Here is a 22,104-nt window from a genome sequence, read left to right on the forward strand (position 1 = left end):
ACCTGCAGTTGCAGTTGAGCCAGCCTGAAAACGCTGTCTTGGGACATAAACAGATAACAGTGCTTCAAACTAACAAACAACGTCCGACAAATCATGTAGTGTATCAGACATGTGTCTAAGCTTTATTATTAGAGAATGAAAAAGAAGCTTAGCTGTTAACTCAGACACTATGAACTCTGAATGACACAGGGTTCACACAGAGGTTATGGGTTCAAATTAGCTAAAAGATCTGCAGGGCCAACTGAGGCTATTTGTTATGTCACAGATATGCTCCACTAGGGGGCAGTGTATCATCTTGATTTTGGGTGATGCTGCTGTTAAGGGCAGAGTAATGAATGAATAGGGAGAGCAGTGAGAGAGATATGACCCTCTGATGAACTGTAAGTCTGCTGGGAGCTCAGCAGGGCATTGCTGACTGGTTAAAAAAAAAAAATGCCAGCCCTCCACCTGCAAGAGGAGAACAGTGACAATGATGCGTCTGTATGCCTGTGAGTTTTTGTCCATGTGTTCGTATTTGTGTTTGTCTGTTAGCTCTTACATGGGCATTTGGTGAGTTTTTGGGTGTAGTTAATCATGCTAACATGTGGCCAGCATTGGATAAAACACACATCCCACATTTCAGGTTTGTCCACTTTCTGTTATATCCCTACTCACTCCTACAGATGAAGCTGGGCAGAATTTTTCCTCACAGATGAAATTAAGACTATTTAAGCCTTTTGCTGCCAGATCACTTCTCTAAACAATCCCTTGGCCCCTCTTTTCTCACTCTACTTTCTGGACTTTTTCTACCCCCCCCCTTTTTTGGCTCACCTTCTTTCTTTTCTCCATGTCTTTATTTCGTTTCCTAACAAAAGCCAGGACCGGGAGGCACATGATTAGGCCGCCACTAATTGGTATCAGATTCACAGGTTTGGATCAGCACTGTGCTGGCGCTGGAGCCAAAGTATTGCTCACATCTGCATGGAGAGTGGGTCTCTGAGAACCCGAGTGTGTCGAGCCGTTTGGCCCACCATCAGTTTCCCCTCAGAGTCGAAGGCCTGCCATCACGCACAGTGCTCCGGGGCCAGACGAGCTCCAAGCACACACATGTATGACAGCTTTCATGTGAAAGCCAAACTCTGATCAGAGGACCTCGGTATTGACACCTTTCATGGTTTGTTAGCACCTTGACAGTGAAGAACATGACAGCTGAGATGTCTGCAATGTGACAGAAAGAACCGTCCGGGTCCACATAGAGAGAAGGCTGAAGTTAATGGAGGCAGGATGGACATGGGGATTTGAGAGCAGGGTCTGCCTGCAATATTTTCGTTTCATGACCCCCAGAAACTCATACGCACAGACTAAGGTGAAAAATATAAACATAAAATGCAGACACACACTTGCACTTGTCACTGCAAATACACTCTGTCAGTGAACAGTATGTTTTCTGTGGGTTTTTGTTAAATGAAGAGGGAATTTTATGATTGGCCACGCCACAGAATTTGTTTTGTTGAGGCACCCTGGTTTGTTTCGACTTTATCGCAGTGACATGAGTTGGCAGACTGCTGGGGGGCAGAGGGTGGGGGTTAGGTGGTCTGCAATGCTATGCAGAGATGATGGTAACGAGAAACAGAATGAAAAAATGAAACCAAGAACAGAACAAAATAAGTGTGGGGCACCTGCATACTTACATATCATGTCCTCCTTCCCCAAGGGACATCCCTGACCCAGGAAACAAGGACCTAGCAAGTTGTCAGTGGTTAAAGGATGGTTTGTGGCCATTAAGCTAGTGAAGTGATAGCATGCCCACCACAGTACACAGTCTTCACCAGCAGCAAACACTTGGGAGAATGCCATTGGATATGAGACAGCAGCCAAGCAGCCACAAGAGGATTCCTGCCAATAGTCCAACAGTGCTCCAACGTCAAACACTTGGCAGGTTCAGCACCACCCGTCTTTCGGTTAACCCCTTATTTAACCCGACAAGTTCCCTAAGAACACGTGTTTGTTTACAACAAGGGCCTTTGGGAGGTGATTGCAAAGGGAGGGCTGGAAACACAACTGCCCTCTCCTACCTGTGACGTTTACAGTACCACTAAATCTTGTAAACATCTAATCACTGAGCAATAGCAGGAGATCCTGTGTCTTTATGCAAGTTTCTCTATGTCCATAATGCATTTACCATACAGGATATAAGGCTGATTAATAAAATCAATACTAATGATTGACCAGACAATGTAATTTGTGGTTTAATAAAAGCCACAAGAATAACCTGATTTTGACTGTTATGGTCAAAAGTATTTTTCTCAATCTAAAAATACAAATTAGTTATTTTAGGAAATTTCTGAAATATTACTCAGAGCTCCATCAAATCTCCCATATAATTAACTTGCACATGACTCTGTATTGTTAAACTACAAGTCTTTCGTGTTGATGATTCAAAATAGTCTAAAACTATAATTAATAATAGTCTATAACTATTACTAATAATAGTCTAAAACAATTATCTTAAGGGAAAAAGAAGCTGTCAGAGCTGTGTGCAGGTCATGAAAAGTTCTACCACTGTTGCAATTCATACTGGTTGATAACGGTCATAAATAACTTAATATTCATTCATGAGAGCGGATTACATTACTTATTCATTCTGCAGATCTTTTACGTTGGTTGGATGAATAGAACTGACAACTTTCCAGTTAGGAAGCCACTATCTCTAAACTCATCTCAGACTTCTCTCGTTACACTTCCTGCTGGTGATCTCCTGGTGGCTTCCCACCAATCTGAAGTCTTCTTACTGTTTCTCTACCTCTTCATTGCTCCTTCCCTATGCCACTGTCTACATCACCCTCCTGCTGCTCCTCTACCAGCGTCTTGACACATTTTTCAACCAGCTTCCTGTTGCTCCTCTGCCATCTACTTACTGCTGCTCCATCAGCAGGTAACAGCAACCACCACCTCGAGGAGTCTAAGCTGAGAGTGTGAAGTTGGGATGGGAGAAGACTTGGAATTAACTTTCAGGTGAGTTGAAGAGGTGGAGAACAATGAATCACGTTCCTGATTTGAATTATTTCATTCAGTTTAGTTCAGTTCAAAGATTTGTCATTGACTGTATGTTCATTTTTCTCAAAGCCACGTGATCGCGTCACCATTAATAAAGGTAACGTTTGGCGCTGCTTGTGACTGTCTTCAGTCCTGTAGTCGTGCACCCAATTATCTACCTACCTAGAGTTATCACATCATGACAGTTTATGCGGCTTTTGCAGTCTTTCAGGAAGCTCCAAAGCAAAATGCAACTGATTTGGTCAGTGACAATAATGATTCAGCCTGATGACTCTGTGTTTAAGATTCAGTCATACATGTACTGAATATCTCTAGTGAGTTGCGGATACAGGTTCTGAAGGGTTTAGATGGACTTGCATGGTTACAGTGTGTTAATAAATGTTGGTACCAGATCAAAAAACTCAAACTGAAGGCAGAAATCAGACAGGTCAAGTCAAGTAAAAGCCAGACAAAGAGTCTGTGAAATCAAAATGTTGCTTTATTAAATTCAATGGAGCAATGACTGTTTAGTTCTTATGTCTGATTTTTACTTTCAGAAATACTCTTTTATCACTGCACACATTTTTAATAGAAAAAATGGTGACTCTTGGTTTAACCAGCCTTGTGAGAATATGAGGTGCTGTGCTACAGACATTTTGTTCTCTTGACCAGTTGATATTGAGTCACTGAACATGCCTAAAGACTGCATAAGAAAAGCAACTTAATTTGTTTTTCATATTTCATCTCCATCCTCATATTTGGCAAGCTAACAGTCTAACATAGCGCCATCATGTACAGATATGAGGCATATGGTTACTTCCAACAGGGACTCACCCCAGACTGGTATTTGCCAGCTATTTGCGGGCAGCCTTTCATTCTGACCCACCATCAGATAACAGAACAATACAAATCAGCAACTTTGATTGAAAGGGACAATTTCCCTGTTGCCTTTCACGTGACACCACTAGGCTGGAGAGAGGGGAAAAAGTGACTTTCAAAACGTATCATTTCCATTTGTTTTGACTGACATTCATCTCGCTTACTTTCTAATTAAACCCCAGTGAGGTCAGAAAGATTGTTATGCCACTTTTTAAAAAGCTTTTTGTGGAAATACAATCCTGTGACCATTTCACTAAGCCGGAGTCACCTTATCCTTGCTCTGTGCCCCATGGCAGCCCTCTCACACTCTGAACTCCATCCAAACACAACAAGCAGGGACTGTACACAGCACGAAGAAAAACAGTTATAATGTGATCCCTCGTTTTTTTCTTGTCCCTTCTCTTTCATTGTCAGTCTCCCCCTCTGCCCTTCTGGCACATCCAATCAAATTAAAACTGGAGGGAGGGGAAGGGAATTGCCGTTGTGGGGCCCTGTGTCCCTAGATTCATAGAAGAGAGAGACCAGAGACGGGAGTTTATAGCTACCCCTTCACCCCCTTTACTTCATGTAATCCCAGCAAGAAACCAAAGAGAGGAAGAAAGGGCAGCATCTGCCGCCAAAAGACGTTACAATAACAGAAAGAAAACCAACCATCCTGAAACACCAAAACCCCTCCATAATCTAGGATATGGTGGGAGGCTTTGGAACAAGTGACAAAACTGGTGTGTGTATGCATCTGTGTGCGTGGACAGCCCACCAGTTCCACTCATGGGTAACAGATGGTGCCTTATCATTGGCCAGGATCGGCCGCGCAGCACACATTCCTAGACATGCCGGTAATGCCTTTTGTGATGTTCAGTTAATACTAACTTCACGTAGAATTACACACCAAATTACCGTTGGAGCGTGCTCATTACTCTACGTGTTATCAGTGTCAAACTCGTCAGACAGAGCACGCTGGGGGACATTCGTTGAGATAATTGTTGTCTAATGATTGGACAAGCTATTACACCTTTCTGTGTGCTTTCTTTTTAATTATACACCAACACATACATGCCAGCGTATGTTACCACCAGCCTGACCCATTTGCACCCGCTTACGAGTTGCCCATCATACAAACACGCTTCCTCACCTGGCCACCCTAAAAGCTGGCCTTTTAGCAGCCTCCCTCCTGCTTCACCCTTTTAATAATGCCCTTTTATTCTTCAACACATTATTAAACACTGTCACTCAGGCTAAATACCAGGAATAGTTGGATAAGAGCCCAAACAAGGATGGGGCGGCAGAAAGGGGGGAGGGGGTACATGGAGTACTCTAAGTGATAGATCTGTTTGAGTCCATAAATGCCGGTGTTGTGAATAGCGAGAGAAAGGTAAAAGGTGGGAGGCTGAAGGAAGGCTGGAGGGAGGCCAAGTGCATTATGGTTGGGGTGAGGAGTTCACTCTGGAGTGCAGCGGGGGGGTGATGTTCACTCTGGCTGCATGCCGTGATGGCTGGTCAGTGAGGATGATGATTGACACCTGGTCTAACTGACTGGGTGATTGACAAATGCAGTGGGCATGTTAAAGTCTGTGGGTGGAATGATGGTGGTGGTGATGGTGTTCTGGCATTTGTGTTGAGTGCAACAGTGTGTACCAGAACAGATGTCTATGTGTGCTGTTCGGGGTATGAACATGTGTTTGAGTCCATGTATTTGTCTGGGTGCGTTCATGAATATATGCCTCCATGTGGTTCAGATTCTCTTATACACATCTGGAATTATTTTAACAATAGAGTACTTTCAGGTAATATAACACATCCTGTGCTAGACGTAATACTGATAATGAATGTTGGATGACCATCTTAACAGAATGGAGCAGGGTTAATTTCTATTGGCTTTATTAAAGGAATAATTTGACATTTGGGAAAATATGCTTATTCATTTTCTTGCCAAGAGTGAGTTACATGAGAAGATTGATACCACTCTTGCATGTGTGTGCTAAATAGAAAGCTAGAGCCAGGAGAGGGTTAGCTTAGCTTAACATAGAGATTGGCAGCAAGAAGAATTAACTAGCCTCACTCTGTCCAAAGGTAAAAATCTTACCTACCAGCACCAGTAAACTTCACTTGTTAACATGTTATCTTGTTTGCTTAATCAAATCGATGTCAGCTTGCTAGCTTGCTACCTTGAGGGGGCATTCATATCAAAAATAGTAATGCTTTCAAAAATCACAAGGGGCTTTATTGGTGTGGGTGTGTTGCTACAGTGTGATCTAGAAAATCCAGTTTGAGTAATATATCCAGGAGTTTCAAGGCTTATCATGCCAAAACACTGCACTGCAGTTTATAATACCATCAGGAAGGATTTTGCAACTCTGTAAAGTCATCACAGCGACAATCAATTTATCCTCTCTCTCGACAATTATGTAGTAAACTGTATCATTCGGGCTACAGAGTATCCACCACAAATGTCTATTCGCATGTATTTGATTAGTCAACCCAGTTCATTGGATGGATGATGCTGTGAGGGTGATGTGGTAAAAGTTTAGCCAGGTTCGACTTTTTATGGGGCGGAATGGTTCAGGAGGTAGAGCGGTCATCTAGTAATCGGAAGGTTCCAGTTCAATCCCTGGCGTCTCCTTAGAGAGTGTTGAAGTGTCCTTGAGCAAGACACTGAACACCTAACTGCTCCCAATGAGCAGGTTGGCACCTTGCATGGCAGCCTCTGCCATCAGTGTATGAATGTGTGTGAATTGGTGAATGTTGGCATGTGTTGTAAAGCACTTTGAGTGGTTGGTAGACTAGTGCTATATAAATGGAGTCTGTTTATCATTTTGGTGTTGCATCATGGACCCTACTGTGCCAATGCAGTAAACTCACCTAAACTAATGAGGAGAGTTTTTTTTTGCTATTGTCAGTCTGAACACTTCTCACATTAGATGTGACAATTCTAAATTGTTGCTTTGCAAAATTTATCAGCCAGCTCTCATATATCTGTAATACCAAAGCTAACTGTTGGTTTAAGGTAACTGAGCTATAACTGAACAGTTTGATCATATTTGGAAATATCACTTTATGAATTTAGGTACTGCTAAAACTAGGCAGTCACAGTTTATAAGAGATTTGTAATGGCCCTGTAAAGCCTCTATATAGTAATGTTACACTAGTAATACACTAGTAGCTGACACATTGACTGATGGCAGTACCAAAGTGGCCTTGTTTTGATATCTAATAGCCCTAGTACCCCCAAGTGAGAGACAAAGCACATGATAAGGCTTAACCGGGGCTATGACAGGCTTAGCCTACTGGTTACTGTGAGGAGTGACAGGCTGATGAGAAAATGAGTTTCCAAAGCATTGTGAGAATGGCCACATATTGCTGATGTCACCAGAGCGGAGCTTGGCACAAAGACACACACAGACACACACACACACACACACACACACACATACACAAACACACACACAAACACACACAAGGATCACCTGCCTGGAGACAGGGTAGATTATGGGGAATTAGGGGGTACTGTGTGACTTGGCACCGAAACTGGGGGTCCTGTTGTTGTCGGCGCAGGATCTGATCTTCTGCCAAAACACACTGACACACACTTACAATAGAGAGCACACAGATGACTGAGAACACACCAATATGAACACACGCAGAAGGTAGAGACAGACACACTTGTGCCCATATGCCTGCGTTGACACAGGCATATTGTACACACTGTATGATGCGCTTCCATGAGCACATGTCCACTCAAACACACACAATTTAGTTCAACCTGTAACACATTAAGCCACCACACATAGCACATATACATTCTCTCATACACACACACATACACACACACACACACACACACACACACACACACACACACACACAAGCTCCCAGCACTGAAAGTGTGCCCCCCATCCAACAGTAGCAACTGTAACAATGACAAGGCTTAGCGGTGCAACAGTAGCCCCCTGTAGATTGACATACGAGACCGCTGTTTATACAGTGCAACCATTCACAGCCTCAGAGCTTGATAACTCACTTTTAGCCAACACTAACCTGCAGCTGTGCACTGTTATAATTAACAGTGAGGTCTTTACATGAAATGTCAGGCTTTATTCAGGCTTTTAGTGACAGGCATATCCAGCTAATGTAAACTGGGATGTGGTAGGGTGGATGGTGCGCATAATTTGATATAAATTGGTTTGAATATGGCATGTAACAGCCATGCCTAAAGATCAATCTTACACTTTAACTCACCATAGTTGGTAAGGTATTTTTAAAAAATAAAAGAATCTAAAACAGCGAATTAAGTTACTGTATGTTACAGCAAAATAAAATACTAGTAATTTAAAATAGGATACACCGCTTTGATATAATAATATTAACTCAAAGTTCACTTACTGTTTTTTTCAAGAGCTTTCAAACACATCTCTCGGTTTGCAGATGAAGTTTGCTTTATTGTCATGGAGATACCTCAGTTGCCATCACATGACCTACAGTATGTGTTGCGAAGAGCGTGAAAGCATTAACCTTGACCTGCAGGTGAAGGAGGGGCCTGTTATTGGAAGATTGATAAAAGGATTATCACTGTCCAAACCTTACAGGAAATCTGTCAACCAGATAAATTCATCTCCTGTGCTCTTTAAAACTATAGTGTTTATCCTTACCTGGACACCAGTGCAATCCATTATCAGTCCCACAATATTTTACACTTTTGGTGGGAGATCGGAACCCTTTTTGCATTTTTTGTTTTTTTGCATTGGATGTGTCTGTGAAAGCTCCAGAAAGTGGACAAACTACTTTTCCTGTGGTCAAAAATGAATTTGCATACACCAACCCTAACTTTAACTCGACAAACAGAATACTGGCATTTTGTTAATTGTTATTATATTAGAGATATTGAATTATGAATTTGACGTTATCACTTTTTTCCCTAACCATTCTAAATGAAGCATTAACATTTAACTCTGTGTAAAAACAGTAAATTTATGTGAGTTGGATTGCCTCTCTCTTGCAACACACATACCATTCAGTTTTAAAACACGCATGGCATTGGCAAGGGGGAACTTGCACTGCTGCTCAATGTCAAACACACACATACCAAACACGTGCACATTTAACCCACATGCATGTTGAATTCATGCTCGCACATACAGTTCAAATACACAAACAAAAAATGGCACAAAAAACAGACACTAAATCAGGTAGTGTTTAGAACAACACACACACTGTGACACACACATTTGTGGAATATGTATATGCAGGCAGCAACACACACGCATACACACACACTCACTTACAGTACACCGAGTCATGCATATCTCTCACACCCCCCTACCAGTTGTCAGTCACTGCCTTTGAGCACAAGGCCTGAGGGACTAGATTAAATCCTTCTGGAGACAGGATGACGGGCACAGAGGCCTGCACAGAACACACACACACACACACACACACACATGCGTGTGCACAAAGTGAATGACAGCATGTCCTGTGCTAACTATCTCTACATGATGAAACTCAGTGTTCTTTGCTGAGATCAAAGATTTGAGATTTTCAGGGAGACACAACTTTTTCTCAGAAAATGAATTATCTGTCATTCCATTATTTCAGCTCATAATATACCAGAACATTGTGCATCTCTGCGAACAGAAATAATAGTATAATAGCACAGCCTGATTAATTCCTTGAGCCGTAACACGCATCAAACAAAGTGGAAACTTTGTTAAAACTGGTTTAAACTTTTAGTCGACTGTTGCTGAAACCAGGCCGGAAATTAAAAGCCCACCAGTAAATATTTTGTGGTGATTGCCTGCAAATAATGAGAGACAAAATAATGTGTGCTCGTAAATGTTTCATTGCCGGGGGTAATATAACCAAATGCCTGATTTAGTCTTTATCTGTGTAATATAACAAATCACAAATTAGTGGTTCAGTGTTGTGCTGTGCCATGCTTGACAGACCCCTGCTATTCCCCAGTTAATGATATATCGGCAATAGCTGAAGCAATTTCTGCTTATTTTTTTCAACCCCTTAAATTGCATTAAACCTACATGTGGTGAAAACAATTTGAAAGATTGAAAGCTATGGGCCAATGTGGTGGAGGTACTGTCAGGTGATTTGGGTGGCTGAATACTTGAAATCACCCAGTTGCTGTGTTGTGATTCGCACAGTGTTCCTCCACTGGTTGCTGACAAAGTGTTGGCAGCTGTAGATGAGTTACAGGCATATTTTAGAGGATACTTTGTTTTTGCTTGTCGCATCACAAAGCGGCAGCAGCTAGGCAACCACGAGTGAAAGCTGGAGTCTCCAGGCTTGAGAATGAAAGTTATGCAGAGGCAAAACAGATGGTGATGAGATGAAGTTTTTTGGCATGGTGCTTTGCAGTTTTTTGATGCGCTCTTTTGTTGTTCTTGAGCGCCGACGTCAACTGTCTTCCTGGCTCTGCTGCGAGTGGCTGTAGCAGCTGTAATAATACTGCAGTGACAGGATTATGAAGGGTTTATGACCTAGTTCCTGCAGTGAAATGGGGCGCGTTACTGTAGGCTATGCGAGTCAAACCTGACTATATGATTGCAATGTGTGTCTATAAATTAACTATTTGCTCACTTAATGTGTGCATGTGATATTGGTTCTTATTCTTTGTTTCACTAAAACAGCTGAAGGGGCTTTTTCCACCCCCACATACTTTTTGCATTATGGGTAAGACGATACACAATCTGCTCAAAACCGGATGAAGCTGCATGGTTGCCGTGGGAGCAAGAAAGTATTTTATTGACAGATGACATAACGGTATGGCTTCCCCATCCCTTTTCTCAGATGAAAACTATGCTGTGGATTGATGACAGCAACATCCAAAAAATCCTCCATTTTCTCACCCAACAAACATTAATGGAACTACTCCCAGAAGAAGGATCTTTCTGTCAAAGATACTTATGTGCCAATATATTTATGGCACTTATGGCAGTATATTTCTTGGCGAAGGAGGGTGGGAGGGGGGGGAGTTGGACAGTTCGAACATTCAAACTTGCATTTTCCTTAGGTGCTGAGGATATAATAGTCACCCAGTTTCTGAAGAGATCTCCGGCACTCCTGTGTCCTTGGGTTTGGAATCCGTATGTGTGACTCTGCACCATCCACCTACAGTGTTTTTGATGAACAGGCCATGCGGGTGCAGTCCAAACTCAAGGGCACAGCCCATCTATCTGCCATCTGTCAGCGACTTGTCATCTGGCTTTAGTAATTACACAAGTGTAAATACGGCCAGGAGACAGTAGTTTGATGGCTGAATGAGATCTATGTGGAGTGTATCCCCGTGTAGTCCTTTGACTTTTTCTTTAGCACCATCATCAGGTCAAATAATTGAAATACTTGGGTTTAACCTTTATTTATCCAGGGCAGATTGACTAAATAAAAAGATTTGTTACATCACAGGTGATGTCTGTACAAGAAAAAGCGGTGCATATAGGGTTTAAGTGTCTTGCTGCAGGATGCTGCAGTAGTAGTTTTTCAGGTCAAAGAGGAGTGTTTCTCTTTCACATTCCTCTCCCAAATTTTCCTCAGGATTTGATCTGGCATCATTTTAAGTGAAAAGCTTGATTCTTTGAATTGCCATTGCTGCCAAATCCAGACTACCGGCACCTCCTTTAAAGAAAATATGACTTATTTCGAGAGGCATTTACTGCCTTCACAAGGCAACCAATAGTGAAACAACCAATGAATAAAGATGAAGAGGGGATGGTTTTATGCATGAACATCTTTGACCGGATAACCTATGGGAAACAATTTGTAGAAGCAATAAAAGAGGGTCTATAAACCAGTTTAGGGAGATCAAGGAAACTGACAGTTGACTCTGAAGCTCAGCAGGGACGGTAAAACACCTTAAATCTTCCACCCCAAAGGCTCCATTTTAGACCCCAGATAGATTCTTTATCTTTATGTGTCGGTAGTAGTAAAAGATTAAAGTTGTCTGTATGCAGTGTGGGTCGACTCCTGGTGGTCTGTCTTCACAGACCTCACAGACACTGAGGAACACTGACTGCTTCTTAGTAGAAAAAGCCCTCACAGTAGGAGCTTTATTCATATTATTGATTCTTCTGCACCAGTGTGGCTCTTTGACAGGACAAAATGAATTGATACAGTCTGTGAAGGTGTATCTTTCAGGTAAAATGCAAAATGTCTTCAATCAAAAATCTAGTGATTCAGATGAATTTTTCCTCAAGCCCTGACATAGAAATTCACCTTAAGATGATTGACATGTAAATATAACCATTAGTCTTTACTGTTTTCTACTGGAATTTATCTAGCATATGTGTATCAGTTTTCCAAGGTGAGGTAGTCATTGCTGACACCTGTCGTGATGAATGCAGTTTGGACTTGGGTAGATTCTTCATCGGTTGTTGGTGGTGAAGTAAAAGAAAATAATGGAGCCAGTAAGCAATGAGGGATGAAACTAAGTTGTGTGGATTCACTGACACGGCGCAGACATTTGAGCAATGGCTGAGCGAGCATGTTTGCCACAGCTGGTGCCTATGGGAAAACTTAAGACATGAGGATCTATACTTCTGATGTTGACTGACAGGTGAACAGCCCACCTTCCTACCCCTTAGGCTCTAGCCTTTATAGTGCAGATAGAGCCGACTGACTGTCACGTAGTGTTGATTTCGTCTCTGTATTACAGTGGCAGGTAGTTTTTGTCAACTTATACGTAGTTAAACTACTTTAGTTAAGGCCAGTGAAAGGGTGAGGCATTTCATGTGGGTTGAAAATGTTATATTTATTGTAAGAGTTTTAAAACATTGCCTTGCCTACTGACGTGGCAGATTCCCAAGAGCCTGGCCCTGTATGTTGCATGTTTGACATGAGAATGTTCCTGTTATGCCTCCTGGGTGCATTCTTTTTCCCAGCCTGAGGGAAACAGGTTTGACTGACTGCAGGACTGGACTCTATGTCCTCCACACAGTGTAATGACCTATGAGGTTGGTGGTGACAGAAGCTGTTCCAGCTGGTAGGCCTCTTATGGCTTTGGCCAGGCCACTCTTCTCTTCATGTAAGCAGTTCAGGATTAATTGTAAGGGTGTATGGCAAAGAAAATTATTACAAAACAACAGAACAAGCAGTTAACGCATTCAGGATCGTCTCAGTGTGGTGCAACTCAACATCACCACACTTGTTCTTTTGACATCTCTCAGGTTAGACCCATCCTCCTATGTGTGACATCAGCTCTGACCCTCCAACCTCTTACTACACATACTGTAATCTACCAAACTACCAAAGACTGATCATAACAGAGGGAATTCATTATTTTTAATTCACGTCTTTGCTTCAGTTTGTGTTACAAATCTGCACCTAATTGCATCGTTCCAAATTGAATTTCACCTTCTCTAAGGGAGTTTTCAAACCTATGGTTTGTTTGCTCTGGTCCCAATGTAAACGCAGGCTGAAGGTCCTATCTACCAAATGCCAAACATGCAATGTACTTTGCTGTGCTAGGAAAGGTTGGACCTCAGTTCATTCTCTGGCTGGTTGCTAGCAATTGTTGATTTTTCTGAGTACAATTGCTGTGTTCAGACCTGCCCAAATGAAGGTCTGAAAATGAACCAGAGTCTGATTCAACAGGACCAAAAAGTGCAGGTCTGGAAACAATGTTAGATTTACTTTGCATTCAATCTCAGTATTCCTGTAGCCTACACTGACTTGTGTCCTCCGATAACATGCATTGTTGCACAGACACTTATTTTGTGATACTCTCAAACTTATCCAATAAACCAATGCTGACTCATTAGTCACTCAATTGATTTTTGCCCCTGCAGATTCTCCTTCTTGCTTTCTCTTTCCTCCTCTCTGCTGTCCTTGAGGTCACCCTCTGTGTCCCTCTACTCTCTCACTATGTTTTACACCTCTCTTGCCCTTCTCCTCCTCTGCACTCTTGAATTCTCAAAATTTACCTTTGCTTGCCTCTTTCCTCTCCTCTCTCCATCAGCACTCTCTCTCTCCCCCTCCTGTGTTTGTTTACCAGCAAGTGCTGATTGCTGACCTAGCAGCCCTGCTGTCTCTCCACCACTTGCATTTTAGCTGTGAGAGGCTAAGGACGGCAGGCAGGGAAAACTCTGACGTTTTAACCTTAATCTGATGGAGGTTTTCCTTAGACAGCTTTTTACTGCTATTGTGCATTGCTTATCTGGCCAATTGTTCGAGGCCTGGCGTGATAGAAGGCTGACGGGTCAAACTCATAAGCCCTGTCTGAATTGCAAATAGAAACCTATGATCAGCAGAGTGTAATGAATTTAAAAAGGCTTATTTATAACTTTTTTCACCCCGGGATAGGCCTTTTATGATTTCCCAGCTCTAGGATGTTCTCTGCATTTATGCTTTTGATTTAGTAAACACTAGTGAAACACTAAATTAAGACTAAACTTCATGGCAAACACACACACAAAAAAACACAATAGTTTGAACATTAAAGCCAGACACCTAAGGGCGGTGAAACTGTCATATACGAATGTTTGCAACCAGCTACACAATAACGGCCGCTGCTCTCATTTCTGTGCAGTCTCTGTTGTGTGTCCAAACACAAAATGAATAAAAACTCATCACTAGAAAACAGAGGGGCCTACAGTGATTTTCTCTGAACAAAACAAGTCAGTTAAGAAGTGGACTGCTGTAAGAAGAGAGGGTGTAGCTTGGGGCCAAGAAGAGTGCCATAACGGCAAACAAAAGAGCAACAATAACAACAACCACAGCCCCTGAGAGCCGTCTTCTATCCCACTTGAATTATTCATGAGCCCAATACAGTGAAAATAAATATTTATATAGGCTATATTGAAAGATTTAACAATGAAATGACATGCTGGTAGTTCAAAAAAAGCCTCCTGTGCCTATCAAATATTCACAGAACTTTTAGGAGTTCAGTGTTTGGTGGAGAGGGCCTTGAGTGGAACAGAATGCAGATTTGGAGGCAGGGTTATTCCTTAGTGTATGTTACAGCAGCTTGATTCCATGAACAGATGCACAGATGGCGTGTATTTCAAATACATGTATTCAAAGTATGAATTTAAATACTTCAGTGTGGTTCATATTTACAGATGCCAAAAATGTATTGCAGTGTATTTTGTTTCTTCTATGTACTTTTAAATAAATAAATAAATAAATAAATAACTAAATTAAAAATAAATAAATGTCTTTTTCAAGAAAAATGTTAAGAGAGTATCCACATTTATCTGCAGGATATGCATGCAATGCATTCATTCCCATCTCTAACTGCTGCTATCTCTGGTCCATACTTATTTAAATAAACACTGCAAATCAAGGCTGTCAGCTGTGCGCTTGAGAAAATTTATCTTTCTAATTGAATGAACATGTTGACTTGACTGTAGTCATTAAAAGCTCCCCAACACTATATCTCTGTTTAGGCTTTTATAGACTTTTATAGACTTCAATATCCCGCTGCTGTGTGCGCAGAAAACGTTTTGGCCGGATGGCCGTGGCTTGGGGTAATGAATTCTATTAAATCATTCCCTCTCCTTTATTAGGATGGCATTAAAAGAGGCCAAAACTGGAGCAAAGTACACAGAAAGGAAGAAAAACAAACCACTCAACACAGAATAGATCAGTCCCTTTTTTATTTTTTGGGGGGAACCAGAAACAGGCTGCTCTTTTATTGGCTGTCAGATCCCACCCCACTGCAGCAGGCAAACAGAGAGATGAAAAGAGGGGAAGGGAGAGGGGGACATCTCTGTATTGAGTGGTTAGAGAGGCTCATCCAGACATCCTGGGTGAAGCATGAGAAATGAGAGAGAGACAGAGAGAGAGAGACAAGAAGAGGGAGAGACAGAAAGAGGGAGGGGTGGACAGAGTGTGTTAAGTGCGGGTGTCCTCAAATGTGTATGCATTTGAAAGGGAGGGTTTTTGTTGCTTAAGTGTGCACATGTATGGGGAGGTTCTTTATGTTTGAGTGTGTGTGTGTGTGTGTGTGTGTGAGGCAATCGTCAGTGTGTGTGTTTACAGATGAATCTCGGGAGGCAGCGGTTGGAACGCTGAGCAGACCTGCTATCGTCTGTTTTCACCCGCAGGCTGCCAGGAAAGTTTAAGTGATAGCCCGTCTCTGTAGAGCATTTCCTAGATTAGATATGAAATATTAAAATGCGTCACTTTTAATGTTTCTGGACATGTGTATGTGCTGCACAATACTGTTTTGTTGCGTTTTTGGCTGTATTGGCAGGTTTTGTGCATGTACGGATTGCGATTTAGACTTTCACATGTGATTCACACATTTTTCAGGAGGCGAGTAAGTGGGTGGTCAGTGCCATAAACTTGTCGTGCTTTTATTATGTTGAAGATCTTATATTGTTTGACAAGAAAATGCTGTGCTTCCATGTTTTCTGGTTTCACTAGAGGCCATATCAAAGGAAATTCCCTTTCAAACTGGATGAGATACATTTTTTCTCACAACTGTAACTGTGTATATTTAACTTGTGCTTCCCTCTCTCTCCACTTCTTCACTTTGTTTTCTCAAGAACTGCTGTGTATTTCTGAGTCAGCCATCAGCCCAAACATGACACTTCCCCATATGTTGCTGCCAGTACAGATGCTCATTGATTTTTAACTGAACATTTAAGCTGTTTGAAACATGGAAATACACTGGCTGTATAGCAGTTGATACATTTGTGTCACTATGATGTGTTATGTGAGGACAGGTGATTTTTCAGTCTTTTCCCACAGGAAATATGAATACATCAGCCAACACTGATTTGCTCTAATGTTTGCAGCATGTAATGACCAGTATACAGTGAAGACACCAAGTCGAATAGGGCTGGGTATCAAACCTCAATACTTTTTTAGAATTTGAAATGTGTCTGTAACACCATTTTTATCAGAAACTGTCATGTAACAAAAGTCGGCACCAAATGCTTGATCAGATTCTTAATCTTGTTTACTTATTCTTTGATCTGACAGCTTCTGATTTAAATCAGAATTATGTCAATTTTAGATTGTATTTCAGGCTTTGTATGTTTGTGAAGATGACATCAAATATTATCAAACTTTTTTCTGTTAAATGAAAAAATGGTTTTGTAGAAAAATATATTTAAATTCCTCCAAAATAAGGCATCAAAAAAGTATTGTTTTGATATTGGTACTGAAACTTACATATCTTATTGGCAATAATATCTAAGTGTCTGTGGTCCCTAATAGACCCAAAGTCCATAGGGGGATTACAAACTGAGAAGGGAAGGCAACATTGCTACAGTTCCCCAGATCCCCGTTGGCCCCCCTAAAGCCCAGAATCACTAGGTGGCAACTGGTTTATGGTAATTAGAAGTTTTTGGTTTTACATGAGAAAACAATTATCAACTGGTATTATAAGAGCGTTAAGGTGAGTCCTGCTTTGTCATCTGATCTTATATCCCTATGTCAAAATCTAGTTTAAGACCTTTATTACTTTAGTTGATAGTGTGCTTACATGAAGCATAAACTGTATTACTGTAATTTGTGTTTAATCAAACTACCACACAATAAACCTGGGAACCATGTAATATTCCAGCATAGGAATACTGCACATATGGTACAAAGAGAGGGAGGAACAGAGAGTTGGCAGGGACTCAGCAGCTCATTTTTGCACTGGGCCCCCTATCAAGTTAATCCAGCCCCTGCCTAGCTTGGAGATATCACTGCCTGCGAAAAATTATGCGCTTTTCTTGTAATTGCATGGATGCTGCAGTCAGCTGCTAATACAGTATTTAGGGTAAAACTTATGGATGCAGGCATAATGATAAACTCTCAAAGGTGCACAGGTTTCTAATGCATTAGTGTATGTGACTATGTTATGTATGTGTGATGCTTTAGGGATCCTTCTTGAGTCGGCTATCCCCTCATCAGCTTTCTGCCTCCCACATTAAGTCCACAACCTTCCCCTCTTGTTGTTTTAAAATGCCTGCCAGAGGAGACTGCAGGTGGGACATCTCACTACTGACTCAAAGTGTGGCCTAAGGCCCTAAAACACTCAAGGGGATGAAATGCCTTTCCTGATTTTCTTTGCTCTTTGTTTCAAATAAAAGTTGGATGAGACTGAGTTCCAGTTCAGCCTCAAATCACTTCATTGATATCTTTTTGCAATACTTAGATTCCATCCATGTATTAGCTGTAAAATGTGTCTTCTATCTTTGTTATTTTGTGCCTTGATCCTGGCTCTTTGTATTACTTTAAGTTATATGGCAATCCTGTGTGTACTGTGCTCTACAGAGGGCCTAGTGAACTCATTCCCTTCAGTTACAAAGATTGAGTAATCAGGCTTACAAAGTGGCCGTGAAGAATGAGACAACAAAGACTGTCCCTGTTCAATTCAATTATCTTTCACCCCTGTCTTGTCTCAGTGTGTCCCCTAAAACGGTTGTGATATCCTCCATCTCTCTTGCTCTCTGCACCAAACCCACAATCTCACTCACGTTCACAGCCTCTCTTTCATTCTTGCTCTTTCTCTCCCCTACACACAATAGGTCTCCTCAGCTCGGGTCCTGTTTGATGTTGGACCCCGAACAGCTGAGCCCCCTCTCCCTTTCTGTCACTCTCTTTATTCCCTTTAAAAATTCACCTGCTTTATTTATTTATTTCAGAGGTTCACTCATCACCAACCCGTCTAAGCTTGTCCCCTCTGTGCCCTTTTTCTTGATAATGGGAGCCTGCTCTGGTCCATCACCACCTCCCACTCAGCCATGGCTGAGTCCTGTGTGATTGACACGGACTGCTCTAACTTCCCAAACGCTCCACAGCCCCTCCCCTTGGCCCCCATCCGCATCCTCCGTGCCTCCTTCTCTTCCCGCAATCCTCTGACACCATCTTTTACAGACTATGGCCCCCTTCCTTCCTTTAACAGTTGACCATCATCTGCAGGAGATTGATAAGATTGATCAACAGTGACTCTTTCTCAGCCACTGGAATTTCAGAACAATCTTTGAAATTGCAGTTGCAGTTACGGGACAGGCTCTCTAACCACAAGGCAAAAAACTTCTACAATAGTTCAACTTGCCTTTGAAGTCCTGTCACCAAACATCTCTGTGTTCTTATCAACTCGACATGATAACCTTCCATATCTACTTCTTCTCCTTTGGGATACAGATCTCTCAGATGTGTTGTACTCAAGCAAACAGTCCTCTATTGAACAAGCAGTTTAATGTTGCACCAAGATTAGAAAGAAGCTGAATTGTTTGGAGAAAAGTAAAATGATCTCAAGCAAGATATCTTTGATGTAATTCAATTTTTTTTCTTCTTTTTTGCCCTTATTGGATTGCAGGCAGTGAAGAGGCAGACAGGAAACAAGGGTAGAGAGAGATGAGTATGACATGCAACAAAGGTCCCCGGCTGGAATCAAACCAGGGACATTGCAGTTATGTGGCACAGTAGCCATTCAGCTACAGGGGTACTCCAAGGGAACTGTATTTTTTATTAAATCTTACTCAAGCAGGAGTAAACTATGCATTTGTTGGGAACTATTTTCAGCTGTGAATTACTACTTGCCACATAAGGTAATTACAGGATCATGGCACATTGAATTTGCCTTAATTTGCCAAGATTATTTTGAGTCAGTTACATTAAAGAAATAACCATGTTAATCTGTGATGTTAAAATGTATGTAACACGAGCACAAGAAGAGAAGAGAGAGAATTTACTCATTAATGTAAGTTACACAGCATCTAGCTACATTAGCTAATGTTAGCCACCATAGGCTACTGGTCATACCAGACTGAGGCTGGTATGAAATAAACAAGGCTTAATTTATTGCTTATGAACTATGTATTCTTCTTCTATGAGCAGTAGAGTGCTAGTTGATCCCTTGGTTGGGTTTGCTACACTGTGAGTGTATTGGAACTGTTTTCCACTGAGAATTTAATTTCTTTCCATCTAGTGGCTTTTCTGGTATTGCATGTGGTTTTGTAATTGAACTTCCTGTGTAGGATGCATGTGGGAGGAGTTTGGGGAGGCCATGGAAAAAGACTTTTGGTTGGCCTAAAATAAGTTCTGGCAAACTGTCAGGTGAGTCAGGAGAGGAAGCAAGGCTTAGCCCATGTTGTTTTCAGCAGGAGTGGAGAACTGCTGACCTTGACTGGAGACATTGTTGGCTGGTGGAAGGAACACTTCAGGATCTCTTCAACACGACTGACATGCCCTTTGTGGAGGAAGAAGAGTTGGATGACTTGGGAGAAGCTTCACTCCTATCCCTGGCAGAGGTCTCTAAGGTAGTCAAAAAGCTCCTAAGTGGCAAGGCGCTGGATGTGGATGAGATTTGCCTCAAGATGCTGAAGGCTCTGGACATTGTTGGGCTGTCATGGCTGGAGTATGAGGCTGTTGCTGCAAGCCATCCAGTCCTTATATAGCCGCAGTGAGAACTGTGTCCACATTCTCAACAGTGAGTCAGACTTTTTCTCCGTGGATGTTGGGTTGTCCTTTGTCACTGATTCTGTTTGTGATTTTCATGGACAGAATCTTGGCGAATCAGGCGCAGCTGGGGGAAGAGAGTGTCTGATTTGGGGATCTCAGGCTTGCTTCTCTGCTTTTTGCAGATGATGTGGTTCTGTTGGCTTCAACACAATGTCCAGCAGGCACTAGGACCTCCTAATCTGAGGCCATGGTGCTCTGCCAGAAATAAGTGGACAGCTCTCTCTGGGTTGGGAGTGATTTGCTTCCCTAAGTGTTCAGGTATCTCGGTGCAGCATCAGCAGTAATGTGGGCATTGTACCAGACCATTGTGATGAAGAAACAGCTGAGCCTGAAGGCAATGCTCTCAATTTACCAATCAGTCTACGTTCCAACCCTCACCTATGGTCACAAGCTTTAGGTAGTGACTGAAAGAATGAGATTGCAGATAGAAGTGGCTGAAATGTGTTTCCTCCAAAGGGTGTCTGGGCTCAGCCTTAGAGATAGGATGAGGAGCTCGGACATCCAGGGGGAGCTTGGAGTAGCATCAAAAGGAGCCTGCTGAGGTGGGTTGGGCACCTGGTCAAGATGCCTCCTGAACACCTCCCTTTGGACATTTTCCAGGCATGTCCAACTGGTAGGAGACCCCGGGGCAGACCCAGAACATGCTGGATGGACTACATATCTCTTCTGGCCTGGGAACGCCTTGGGATCCTCCTGTCTGGGTTTCCTTACTCAGTCTGATGCATTTGCGACCTGGTCCTGCAAAAGCAGTGGACAATGGATGGATGAGTGGATGGATGGACTTCCTGTGTAGCATAGAAGAAGAGTGTTAGACAGGAAGTTCCTTCTCTTCGGCAGAGTGAAAGCAGAGTGGTCCTGTGTGAAGTGTGAAGATAATCTTAAGTCATCCTTTTGTTTGCAGACCTTTGAGTGGCATTATCAGTAAATATATTGTTAATCTTCTCCATCTTAATGTTTTTGATTAATCATTTTCTGTTATTTGTTCTAGTTTGTTAATATGGTGTTACTGTGTGACTACTCACGCTGTTGACTTGAATTGTCCATAGCATACTTACCTCAGGTGTCTACCTGTGTATTTGTCTAATCATTTATGCCTTTTGTCTTCACCTGCCTTCCTACCAGTAGTGTACTGTCATGATTTTACTTACCTTTATTTTTACCGTACCTTTTTTCAGTTTCACATTTCATATTAAATCTGCCTAAAACAACTACTGCCTGTTCCTTGGAGAGATGGTATGAAGAGGAGTTTAGCTGGATGTGAAAATTCAGTATAGGCTCACTAGGAGGACACTGGAGAATAACAGTACAGTGAGTGATGTGTTTACGGTGAGGGCTTTGGCCCAAAGCACTACAGCACACAGATATTAATTCCACTGACGTCTTTATCTGCTTTGGGACTTACCGCGTGTTCCGTGTGTGAATGGAAGCACATGGGTGTGTCTTGCATGTGTCTCAGTCTGTGAGTGTGCGTGCATGTGTGTTCACAAGCACTTTACTGCAGTCCATGTTGCCATCTATCTTTCACTATGTATTCTACAATACACACTACTTGTCTCCATCAAATATCCATCTCATGCCGATTGTCCACCTGTGCTCTGCTTATATAATGTGCATTTGTATGCGGCCTGAGATCATTCCAGTAATGACCAGCCATTCCACGTAGATCAGCAGTGACAAGCATAATCTATCTGTATGGCAGCAGCTCCCACAGTGCACTGCACCCCATTTGCAGTCCATAGGCTCCTCCATAGCAGAGGCTGCAACATCAACATAGCAGAGCCAAGATGTTTTTATTTAATGTTT

General features: G+C 42.1%; 1 long non-coding RNA gene across 2 annotated transcripts; it reads left to right on the forward strand.

Moving 5' to 3' along the window:
- The first annotated feature begins 342 nt into the window (after positions 1-342).
- Positions 343-21,467, forward strand: LOC122989370. 2 transcript variants are annotated; one of them, XR_006405037.1, is made up of 3 exons: positions 343-488; positions 2,912-2,994; positions 20,902-21,467. It is a non-coding gene; the product is annotated as an uncharacterized LOC122989370 (long non-coding RNA). The 2 variants fall into 2 exon arrangements; XR_006405036.1 differs by having other exon boundaries at positions 2,915-2,994.
- Positions 21,468-22,104: the final 637 nt, after the last annotated feature.

This window comes from Thunnus albacares, chromosome 9 (genome assembly GCF_914725855.1).
Source record: "Thunnus albacares chromosome 9, fThuAlb1.1, whole genome shotgun sequence".
Classification (NCBI taxonomy): Eukaryota; Metazoa; Chordata; class Actinopteri; order Scombriformes; family Scombridae; genus Thunnus; species Thunnus albacares.